We start from the raw sequence: 12,629 nt of genomic DNA on the forward strand, positions 1-12,629 counted from the left end.
TCCCATTGCTCACCACCCTTTGCCTGTGGACGAATCAATGTCTCTGGGGCGTCTCCTCCCCCAGGCTAAATATCTCTGACCGTCCTGCCATAATTGGCCTCTGGGGGGCAGTGTTTGCCCATGAATTGTAACTGCTCCGACTGGGGTCATCTCTCGTGATTCGATTTCCGACGCCCTTCCCGCTCATTAGGCCCACCTTTTGTCCTCACAGACAGACTGGAGCCATCATTGTCCTCAATCTATTTGAAGCTAACGTACCTGTACCTTGCCCTTCAAGAGGCGGCCAACACGCCCGCGGCAAGCTCCGTGAGTTGAGTCGCGGGTCTCAGGATACCCGCAATCGCCTCATGGAGAGGAAGAACGGGGAGATGCTAATGTAAGCAAGCATCTCTCCATTCTGCCTAGTAACAGTGTCACTGATCTCTGCTCCCTGTGATCGGGAGCAGAGATCAGTGACGTGTCATGCGTAGCCATGCCCCCTTCACAGTTAGAAACACTCCCCAGGACACACTCAACCCCTACACTGCCCCCTAGTGGTTAACCCCCTTTCTGCCAGTGTCTGCCAAAGTTTTTTTTTTTTTTTTACCAAAAATATGTAGAAGAATATGTATCAGCTTAAACTGAGGAAAACATTATTTTTTTATATATTTTTGGGGGATATTTATTATAACAAAATGTAAAAAATAATGTTTTTTTTCAAAATTGTCGCTCTTTTTATGTTTATAGCGCAAAAAATAAAAACCGGGGTGATTAAATACCACCAAAAGAAAGCTCTATTTGTGGGAAAAAAAGGACATCAATTTTATTTGGGAACCAAGTCGCACGACCGCCCAATTGTCAGTTAAAGCGACGCAGTGCCGAATCGCAAAAAGTGAGGAAGGGAGTAAATTCTTCCGGGGCTGAAGTGGTTAAATAAATGTATACTTTTTTTTAAATAAATACGTATGTGAGTCTTTGCTGTACCATGAAGAGTCCATAGTTGCCTCAAACCCTCTGCCTCAATTTTCAAGAAGATTGGATGATGGTACATTATGTTTATGTTTTCAGTCTAGTAGCGATATTATTATATTTATTTTTACAGTCTATATTTGTTTTTACAGTCTATATTTATTTTTACAGTATATATTTATTTTTACATTGTAGATCAATTTTTACAGTATAGATTTTTACAGTGTAGATCTATTTTTACAGTATATATTTGTTTTTACAGCATCAATCTATTTTTACGGTATATATTTGTTTTTACAGTCTATATTTATTTTTACAGTATATATTTATTTTTACATTGTAGATCAATTTTTACAGTATATATATATATTTACAGTGTAGATCTATTTTTACAGTATATATTTGTTTTTACATTGTAGATCTATTTTTACGGTATATATTTGTTTTTACAGTCTATATTTATTTTTACAGTATATATTTATTTTTACACTGTAGATCAATTTTTAAAGTATATATTTTTAAAATGTAGATCTATTTTTACAGTATATATTTGTTTTTACAATATATATTTGTTTTTACAGTGTAGATCTATTTTTACAGTATATATTTGTTTTTACAGTCTATATTTATTTTTACAGTATATATTTATTTTTACAGACTATATTTATTGTTACAGTATATATTTATTTTTACATTGTAGATCAATTTTTACACTATATATTTTTACAGTGTAGATCTATTTTTACAGTATATATTTGTTTTTACAGTATATATTTGTTTTTACAGTCTATATATTTTTTTTTACAGTGCATGTATCAACAAGGATTTTTTTTGGCCTGAACTGTGTAGTGATAGGATGGAGAGTAGGCATGAGACGAGTCACATTGCTCGCACAGCACCACCTAGGTGCCAGCAGGGACAGACGAGGATCCTGCACGTCTGCGGAGAAGCGGGGATGCCGTATTTCATGTAAACCCGGCTCAGCACAGAACACTGACCCGGTCCGGAGAGCGTTGATTGGGCAGAGTGGGAGCGGCGCACTGCACACATACATACACACTCACTCACACACATACAATTACCGGCTGTCATCTACAAGCTGCGCCCCGCATCTTCCAGCAGACAAGCCCGCAGGAGTCTACTGCAAGCCACCACCAATCCAAGGCAGCTGCAATCACCGGAGCCTGTGACATCTCATCCCTGCCATAGCTCCACAATCCCTGGCAGCACCCCCCCGTCCTTGTTGCCCTCCAGCTAAACTGGCACACAGGTACCATTTTTCCCCATGTATGGAGAAGGGTGTGGGTTGAGCATCCTCCCTCCATCCCCAAGGAGGGGGATACAATGCGGGTGTTCTTGGATCAGGAGTTTGGAAGCAGAGAGGTGGCAATCACTAATGCCATGGCACAGGAAATTCCCCTTTACTACAGCTCCCTATTACAAATGCATGCTCATAGTACTGCTGCATGGAGGTCAGGCAGGATGTCCTAGTTTTTAAGTTACTTTCATTCTGGCAGCATGTGCAATTATTTGGTGCACTTGGATAGGAATGGGCTTTATGGATGAGCCAGAGGGAATGGTCCAAGGAGAAGGAAAGCATAACACAGATACAAGCCTAGTTATTTTAAATGGTAAAAAAAAAAAATATCCTCTCTCCTAAAATGGGCTTGTATATTGGTCTAGTAAAGTCGTGGAACATCATGCCCACGTATCATCAAACCATCAGTCTTTAATATGTCCGATCAAGCCATATAAAATGGAATCAGTACCATAGACAGTTATCAATAAATGGAGTCTGACATGCATAAAGTAGATCAGCAATGGTAGGTGAAAGTAGTTTATGGAAGGATGGATATAGTAGATATAAAAAATTTTACAGAGTCAGTTTTAGATGCATGAACATAATAAATGGAATTTTAGCAAATAGTATCTAATTAGGCTGAATGTGATAATTAGATAAAAAGCTAATTGGGCTTTAATATTTCAGATTCATAATTATCTGCTATGACATAGCCTTTAGTGGTCAACATAAAGAGACATCGAGCTTCATATTGATGGTATACTGTTCATTGATTAAAATGAAAAAAAAAAAAAATTCAATAAAAAGCTAATTGAGCGTTACTTTCATATTTTAGGTTTAAATCTATATGTTGTGACATAGCCCTTGGTGGTCAACGTGAAGAGTCACTGAGGTTCTCATTGATTGTGTACTGTTGATTGATTAAAATGAAAATAATAATTAAATAAAAAGCTAATTGGGCTTTACTTTAATATTTTGGGCTCAAAACTGTATGTTGTAACATAGCCCTTGGTGGTCAACGTGAAGAGTCACTGAGGTTCTCATTGATTGTGTACTGTTGATTGATTAAAATGAAAATAATAATTAAATAAAAAGCTAATTGGGCTTTACTTTAATATTTTGGGCTCAAACCTGTGTGTTGTAATATAGCCATTGGTGGTGAACGTGAAGAGTCATTGAGGGTCTCTATGATTGTGTATGGTTGATTGATTAAAATGAAAATAATACTTAAATTAAAAAAAAGCTAATTGGGCTTTACTTAAATATTTTAGGCTAAAACCTGTATGTTGTAACATAGCTCTTGATGGACAACATGAAGAGTCTTTGAGATTCTTATTGATTACTGTTGATTGATTAAAGTGAAACATTAATTAGTTAAAAAACAAAAACAAATTGAGCTTTACTTTAACATTTTAGGCTCAAGCCTGTATGTTGTAACATAGCCATTGGTGGTCAACATGAAGAGTCATTGAGGTTCTCTATGATTGTGTACTGTTGATTAATAAAAATAATACTTAATTAAAAAAAAATCTAATTGGGCTTTACTTTAATATTTTAGGCTCAGGCCTGTTGTAACATAGCCCTTGGTGGACAACGTGAAGAGTAATTGAGATTCTCATTGATCACTGTTTATTGATTAAAATGAAACATTAATTAGTTAAAAAAAAAAAACAAATTGGGCTTTACTTTAATATTTTTGGTTCATAATTATCTGTAGTAATATATCCTTTGGTGGTCAGCATGAAGGGCTAGCAAAGTACAACTGTTGATGAAGTGTTGTTGATTGATTAAAAAAAAAATAGATAAAAGGCTACTTGGGCTTTCCTTCCATGTTTTAGGGTAATAACTGTCTGTTGTAATGTACCTATTGGTGGCCAGTGTGAAGAATGATTGAGCTTCCTATTGATGGGGTTCTGTTGATTGATAAAAAATAAAAAAATAAATCGAAAAAAGGGCTGATTGGGCTTTACTTTAATATTGTAAGCTTATAACTATCTGTAGTAACATAGCCTTTGGTGGTCAGTGTGACGAGTCATTGAGGCTCCCATTGATGGTGTACTGGTGACTGTTTAAAATGAAAATACAAATTAAATAAAAAGCACACTGGGATTGACTTTAATATTTTAGATCCATAATTGTCTACTTTAATATTGTAGGCGTATAACTATCTGTAGGAACATAGACTTTGGTGGTCAATGTGAAGAGTCGTTGAGGTTCCCATTGGTGGTGTACTGTAGATTGATTAAAATTCCCATAGTACGTAGACGACGCACGTGTCATCTTCACCTGGTCCTTGACAAACATTTAATTCATAAAAGAGATGTAGTAGTTTGATGCCCCTTCTGATGTACGTTATTAGTTTACAAAATACGGCTCCCACCTTAATAAGCATATGTTGTCTGTTTTCCTTTATTAAACATAATTATTGTTTACAATGACGTGCACATATTTTTTGTTTTCTATGTTTCTGCTTACCAGCTCAAAACACCAAAATATTAAAGGAACTTCAAGAAGACATTGACATGTTCCTCATGAGCAGAGCACCTCATAGAGTAGTAGACTTTTGTGCTGGCTGAATTGTTTGTTGTGTATTACATTCCAGTGTTCTTACCTGTCACTGCTGCAATGTGTACAATATATACAGTATGAGAAGGCATTGCTGGGGTAATTATTTTTTCCATGTGTATCTTAGATAATGATGGCATACCTATGAGTAGGAGGTGCACATAATAATGCCCATTTGTAGATTTACAATATTATGTTCATGTACATGTTTCTGTATTCTCAGATGCACAGTAAGATTATTATGACATAAATACTGAGTAGGGGGAGCACATTTGTAGTGCTTCCCATATTTTTTAGGAGCCAGTGAAAACACATATCCACTACATGAAAGCAGAACTTCAGTGAAAAAGGAATTGCCTGCAGGCAGGCTATTTATTGCAGAGGAGACAGCTAGGTAATGTCTCTTCTGCAATAAAATAAATGCATCTGCCTGCTTGCAATCTCCTGCAAAATGTACACTGATCTGTTCATGCACTACTCAGTTTACATTTCCATCCTGTGGCAGGATGAATGCGTCCCGCGTACAGGCCAATCAATTTGGTTGACGATTGGCACCTAGAAGAAGCCAGGGAGAAGATGGCAGCTTCGGCACGGAACCTTATGGGGGTCAGACCGTTGGAACAGAGGTAAGTATTTTTTAATGCAAAATGGATAAACCCATCGCTTTAACCATTTAAAAAAAACTGTTAAAGTCACATTCCGGAATGTAACTGTCACATTTTCTTGTGTTCTTAACCAAACTGTCAAGCCATCAAATAGCTTCTGTCATAAATGATCACATGTGCAGCATCATGACAGTTGAAGATCAAGTAGAATCTAAGATGGCAGCTTCCTTGGCTGAAAATGATAGTAGGATTTAGTTCCACTTCAAGTTTCTGCTTTAAGGAAGAATTCCAGGCCTGGTATTTACTTACATTGGCCCAGCTTGTATATATCATAGCTGACCGATGCCACTGAAAACTAGAAATCACTGAAGTAGACACCGCTACTTCAGTGATCACCACTTGCTTCTGGATCCCATGCTGGGAGGCTGGTCTAATGCATTGTGAACACAGGAGGTTGGCTGCTCAGCAGGGGTAGAATTCAGAGAATCCTGGAGGTCCTGCATGGTGACCCCTTGTGGGTATTGATGTGGGGGCTGCCTGCCCTGATATGCACCCTCCTGTGATGTGTGGAGGGGAAATTACCCTATGCGCATACGCAGTACAAAAACTATAATATTTACCCCTGTTACTCTCTGGTGAAGATTGTAACGTTCAAATGAAACGCGTTGAGACCTCGCCGGCAGTATGAAATATATGGTGTTCTTCTGCCAATTTGCAGGAGTTTTTGTATTGTATAGTGTAACTTTTCCATTGAAATAACATATGTACATGTATATATCCTTTTTAATATTTGTACAATAAAATGATTTGCTTTTTTGGCATTTATTGTGTAGCTGCAAAAAAGTCCCAGGCTGAAAATGTTCCTTCTTTGGTAACTCCTGTGCATGTGCACGTGAATTTCATTCATTCTGGTGTACATTTTATAGAACATTGTATCAAGGCAGGTACATTTGTTTATTTGCAGAAAAGATATTGCATGTCTCTTCTGTAATAAAGGGTGCCTGCTTTAAAATAATACCAGGTAATCCTGCCATGTAGTTCCTAGTTCAGGCACTTCCTGATATTGGGTTACAACTGTCTGCCAATTGTGCTCTTGCCTTGCTACCCTGTCATATGCTCCCTTAAAGAGGAAGTAAACTCTCCCACTCTGAATCTTCTTTTCATTTAGTCCATTATAATACGTAATTATCAAACTATAGCCACTGTAATCCAGCCCAAATTGCATATAACTGTTTAAAGAAACTTTAAAAAACTTGTTTCCAGGGGTTAGGCAGCGCCATCTTAAGTATTGTTTTCTGAATGCATAGTGGAGTGTATTTCCGCCCTTACATTGAGCACTTCCTGTACTGTTAACCAAGCCTCCTTCTTAATCCAACCTTTCTATGGCAACCCTGCTTCCCTGTTCATAGCTGGCTTGTTTATTTCATAGTATTTACTTGTGCTGATTACCTAGTGTTTGCCTGTATGAGTCCTATCAGCTTCAGTTGATAAGAATGCAGTACTGCTGCCCCATTCCCTGCTTTACACTGTATGTGAGGTCAAATGGTCACATGGTGTGTAGAAGGAAGCTCTGAGTGATTAGCAGCCTGCTGGGAGTTCAGTGCCATGTGCCGTAGTAAATCCTGATAACAGATAGATAAGACATAGAGAGTGTGCCATAAATCAGGGGAGATCTGGGCAATGCTCAGTGACGTCATTCTAAAGAACAAAAAGGATTACAACAATACTAAGCAAGTAAGGAGATATCTACAAGCAGTGTTCATTAGGGTTTTTTATGCTGATTCACATGGGACAAAGTTGTAGGGGAAGGTTTACAACCACTTTAACAATGTTACATTTGGCTATGCCGACACACAATTTGTGGGCTTGGTCCACTGTTGTCACTATCAGGAGGCTGGAGGAGATTAGCAGCACTGAAATGCAAAAATGAAAAAAATGGCAAAAACTGTATTAAAAAAAAACTCATAATATTTTAGCAAACTAAATGTTATCCATTTGGGGTTTAGATTTAGACACAGTTATTATATGTTCTCTGAATGACTCAACGAATATAGCCAGAGCTGTTGTAAGTTCTTCATCATTGATTGAGTGAGGGTGATTATCATGGTTACCACCAATATGCTTCTTTTTGTCTTGGTAATTGTGTTAGTGTTGTGTTAGTGTTGTAGTAAACGGTATCAATATATGGGTCACCTTCCTCTAAATTTTTCAGGATTTGTTGGACATTTTAAGGCTTTTCAGCTACTTAAATCCCCTAAAAAATGTCAAGGGGCTTTACTTCCAAGCAGAGTATGTTCTTGCTCCCAAGCGGTTTCCTCTTGTCTCACTAAATTAGAACTTTGTAATTAAAGCAAACCTTGCATGAAAAAAGGGTAAATTGTAAATGTATAATCTGCTTTGCCCAATCAGCTGTCTACAGCAATGATATTTCTTTAAAAAAAAAAAACACAACCTATATTATGTTCTGGTTCAGAAAGCCAAGGCCAACCAGGTCCATGATGCTGATCTCAGCTCCACATGGCCAACTGGTACATCCTGTTCAGATGGTCATTTGGTGTAACAAACCCCCCTTCTACCAAGCATAGACCACATAGCTCTTTGTGTGTTTGAAGTCTAATGAGACACTTCAGGTGAAGGGAGGAGAAAAATGAAAACAGGAAACAATTTCCCTTACTACTCTCTGAGGCTACACAAATATGGCCGCTCCAGAATATACTCCCATATAGGTTAGGTTAAATGTATGTGACATTATCTATATACAAGGAAAAGTGAGCACTAGGAGGTTAAGAGCTGTTTGCACAAAAAGATGACAAATCTTGCAAAACTACAAAATAGTGCAGCACTCAACCATCTAGTGTAATTATAAAGTGCCACAATGTATAAAAAACAAATATATTTATATAACATCCACAACCATGAGTACAAAAGTGCCAAAGTTCACAAAATCCAAAATAGTACAGTGCACTACCAATTCGTGTAAAATTATAAAGTGCCACAGTGCGAACAAATATATACCGTACGTATATCATACAATAACATCCACATATAAGTACGAACGCAAAAGTTCATATAATAAAGTGTCCAAAAAAAGTAATCCCTGATTAGAAACGGATGGATTGCCCACTAATAGATCACAGTGATATCCACGTCATATCAATCTATGGGAAAGTGCTTCTTGGTGCAGTTAAATAGACTTAAAGTACATCCACAGTGTGCAGATTCCACCACCACTATGCACTCGCCAGAACAAAGAGTAGAATCAGCCTGTTAAAGCTTTGCCATCTCATTGAACCTCTGTCCTGGGTAGGGTTGCCACCTGTCCGGTTTTGACCCGGAGAGTTCGAGTCCTGACATATGCATCCGAGTTTCAGTCCACCTGAAACCCAGACACACATACTTCCAGTCCAACTGATCTAATGGGGGTCTTTATGGGGAACCCCTGTATTACAGAGGGGGTGACACTGACCCCTCTATTATTAAGGGGGGGGGAGTGACACTGACCTCTGTATTATGAAGGAGGGGGGTGACACTGACCTCTGTATTATGAAGGAGGGGGATGGCACTGACCCCTGTATTATGAAGGGGGGTGACACTGACCCCTGTATTATGAAGGAGAGGGATGACACTGACCCCTGAATTGTGAAGGAGGGGGATGACACTGACCCCTATATTATGAAGGAGGGTGGTGACACAGACCCCTGAATTATGAAGAGGGGGGATGTCACTGACCCCTGTATTATGAAGGGGGGATGACACTGACCCCTGTATTATGAAGGAGGGGGGTGACACTGACCCCTGTATTATGAAGGAGGGGAATGACACTGACCTCTGAATTATGTGGGAGTGGGGTGACAGTTACCCCTGTATTATGAATGAGGGGGGTGACACTGACCCCTGTATTATGAATGAGGGGGGTGACACTGACCCCTGTATTATGAAGGAGAGGGGTGACACTGACCCCTGTATTATGAAGGAGGAGGGTGACACTGACCCCTGTATTATGAAGGGGGGGTGACACTGACCTCTGTATTATAAAGGAGGAGGGTGACACTGACCCCTGTATTATGAAGGAGGGGGTGCCACTGACCTCTGTATTATGAAGGGGGGGGTGACACTGACCTCTGTATTATGAAGGAAGAGGGTGACACTGACCCCTGTATTATGAAGGAGGAGGGGGGTGACACTGACCTCTGTATTATGAAGGAAGGAGGGGGGTGACACTGACCCCTCTATTATTAAGGAGGGGGGGTCACACTGACCCCTGTATTATGAAGGAGGGGGGTGACACTGACCTCTGTATTATGAAGGAGGGGGGCTGACACTGACCCCTGTATTATGAAGGAGGGGGCGACACTGACCCCTGTATTATGAAGGAGGGGGGGTGACACTGACCTCTGTATTATGAACGAGGGGGGGTGACACTAACCTCTGTATTATGAAGGAGGGGGGTGACAATGGCCCCTGAATTATGGAGGAGAGGGGTGACAATCACCCCTGTATAATGAAGGAGAGGGGTGAAAATTACCCCTGTATAATGAAGGAGAGGGGTGACAATGACCCCTGTATAATGAAGGAGAGGGGTGACAATGACCCCTGTATAATGAAGGAGGGGGGGGGTGACACTGACCCTTGTATTATGGAGGAGGGGTTGACACTGGCCTCTGTATTATGAACAAGGGGGATGACACTGACCTCTGTATTATGAACGAGGGGGGATGACACTGACCTCTGTGACCTCTGTATTATGAACGAGGGGGGATGACACTGACCTCTGTGACCTCTGTATTATGAACGAGGGGGGATGACACTGACCTCTGTGACCTCTGTATTATGAACGCGGGGGGATGACACTGACCCCTGTATTATGATGTTGAGGGGATGACACTGACCTCTGTATTGTGAAGAAGGGTGGGTGACTCTGACTTCTGTATTATGAAGGAGGAGGGTGATACTGACCTCTGAATTGTGAAGGAGGGGGATGACACTGATCCCTGAATTGTGAAGGAGGGGGATGACACTGACCCCTGTATTATGAAGGAGGGGGATGACACTGACCCCTGAATTATGAAGGAGGGGGATGTCACTGAACCCTGTATTATGAAGGGGGGATGACACTGACCCCTGTATTATGAAGGAGGAGGGTGACACTGACCCCTGTATTATGAAGGAGGGGGATGACACTGACCTCTGAATTATGAAGGAGTGGGGTGACAGTTACCCCTGTATTATAAATGAGGGGGTGACACTGACCCCTGTATTATGAAGGAGAGGGGTGACACTGACCCCTGTATTATGAAGGAGGAGGGTGACACTGACCCCTGTATTATGAAGGAGGGGGGGGGTGACAATGACCTCTGTATTATAAAGGAGGAGGGTGACACTGACCCCTGTATTATGAAGGAGGGGGGTGACACTGACCCCTGTATTATGAAGGAGGAGGGTGACACTGACCCCTGTATTATGAAGGAGGGGGGTGACACTGACCTCTGTATTATGAAGGAAGAGGGTGACACTGACCCCTGTATTATGAAGGAGGAGGGGCTGACAATGACCTCTGTATTATGAAGGAGGGGGGATGACACTGACCCCTGTATTATGAAGGAAGGAGGGGGGTGACACTGACCCCTCTATTATTAAGGAGGGGGGGGGGTGACACTGACCTCTGTATTATGAAGGAGGGGGATGACACTGACCCCTGTATTATGAAGGAGGGGGGCGACACTGACCCCTGTATTATGAAGGAGGGGGGATGACACTGACCTCTGTATTATGAATGAGGGGGGATGACACTAACCTCTGTATTATGAAGGAGGGGGGTGACAATGACCCCTGAATTATGGAGGAGAGGGGTGACAATCACCCCTGTATAATGAAGGAGAGGGGTGAAAATGACCCCTGTATAATGAAGGAGAGGGGTGACAATGACCCCTGTATAATGAAGGAGAGGGGTGACAATGACCCCTGTATAATGAAGGAGGGGGGGTGACACTGACTCTTGTATTATGGAGGAGGGGGTGACACTGGCCTCTGTATTATGAACGGGGAGGGTGACACTGACCTTTGTATTATGAATGAGGGGGGTGACACTGACCTCTGTATTATGAACGAGGGGGGATGACACTGACCTCTGTATTATGAACGAGGGTAGATGACACTGACCTCTCTATTATGAACGAGGGGGGATGACACTGACCTCTGTATTATGAACGAGGGGGGATGACACTGACCTCTGTGACCTCTGTATTATGAACGTGGGGGGATGACACTGACCCCTGTATTATGATGGTGAGGGGATGACACTGACCTCTGTATTGTGAAGAAGGGCGGGTGACTCTGACTTCTGTATTATGAAGGAGGGGGGTGATACTGACCTCTGTATTATGAAGAAGAGGGTGACACTGACCTCTATATTATAAGGGGGGGGGTGACACCTAGGTTCACCACCTGACCTGGATTTGCCTGGACAGTCTGGGTTTTGAGTCATATGTCTGGGTTTTAGTCTTCCGAAAACCCATACATCTTATTGAGACTGGACTATGGCTCCCAAGATAGTCACACACAAATCTATTAACATCTGTTACCTCAGTTTGGCCACACCCAAGGGATTCCCTAAATGTTCAGGTATTTCCTCTCACTTCCTGTTTTGCTATGTGTCAGGAAGTGAAGTTAAATATCCACAATAGTATGCAGATGGTGAAAGAAAAAATCAGATCTGGATTATAACCCTCCCTTACTCCATCCAAAATGGAAAAAAAAAAATTGCCTGTATTCTACTTTAAGGATTACAGAGATGGATATTGTGTGATATAATAGGATTTCTTATAGAATTTTCTTTATGTTTGCCATCTGCAGATGTGTTTTTCTACCCAGAAATAACATTTTAGTTGGAATCTGTTGACTGTAAGGCTCAGATTTCAGACCATAGTAACACTGTATTACTCTGGGGAAGTGATCAGGATTTTTTTTTTCACACATTATGAATGCTTATACCAATGAATTTCATTGGTATAAGCAACAATTTTTGTAAACGCTATAAATTTTGTGCAAACCAATCAATAAACAATTATTGCAATTTTTTTTTACCAAAAATATGTAAAAGAATACGTATCGGCCTAAACTGAGGAAAAAAACGTTTTTTTTATATATTTTTGGGGGATATTTATAGCAAAAAGTAAAAAAATGATGTGTTTTTTTCAAAATTGACGCAATTT

General features: G+C 40.5%; 1 protein-coding gene across 5 annotated transcripts in view; it reads left to right on the forward strand.

Annotated features, from left to right (window-relative positions):
- The first annotated feature begins 1,880 nt into the window (after window positions 1-1,880).
- Window positions 1,881-12,629, forward strand: part of MYRIP (myosin VIIA and Rab interacting protein) — a 689,287-nt gene continuing 678,538 nt past the window's right edge. For 2 of the 5 annotated variants that reach the window (XM_077491539.1, XM_077491540.1), the window contains exon 1: window positions 1,882-2,218. The gene's annotated coding sequence lies outside the window, so the exon portion shown is untranslated. Of the gene's footprint in view, window positions 2,219-12,629 lie in introns of all 5 variants that reach the window. The other 3 variants (XM_077491542.1, XM_077491543.1, XM_077491541.1) reach the window with 2 other exon arrangements.

This window comes from Lithobates pipiens, unplaced genomic scaffold (assembly GCF_037356315.1).
Source record: "Lithobates pipiens isolate NorthernLeopardFrog02 unplaced genomic scaffold, aLitPip1_a1.2 Scaffold_19, whole genome shotgun sequence".
Lineage (NCBI taxonomy): Eukaryota > Metazoa > Chordata > Amphibia > Anura > Ranidae > Lithobates > Lithobates pipiens.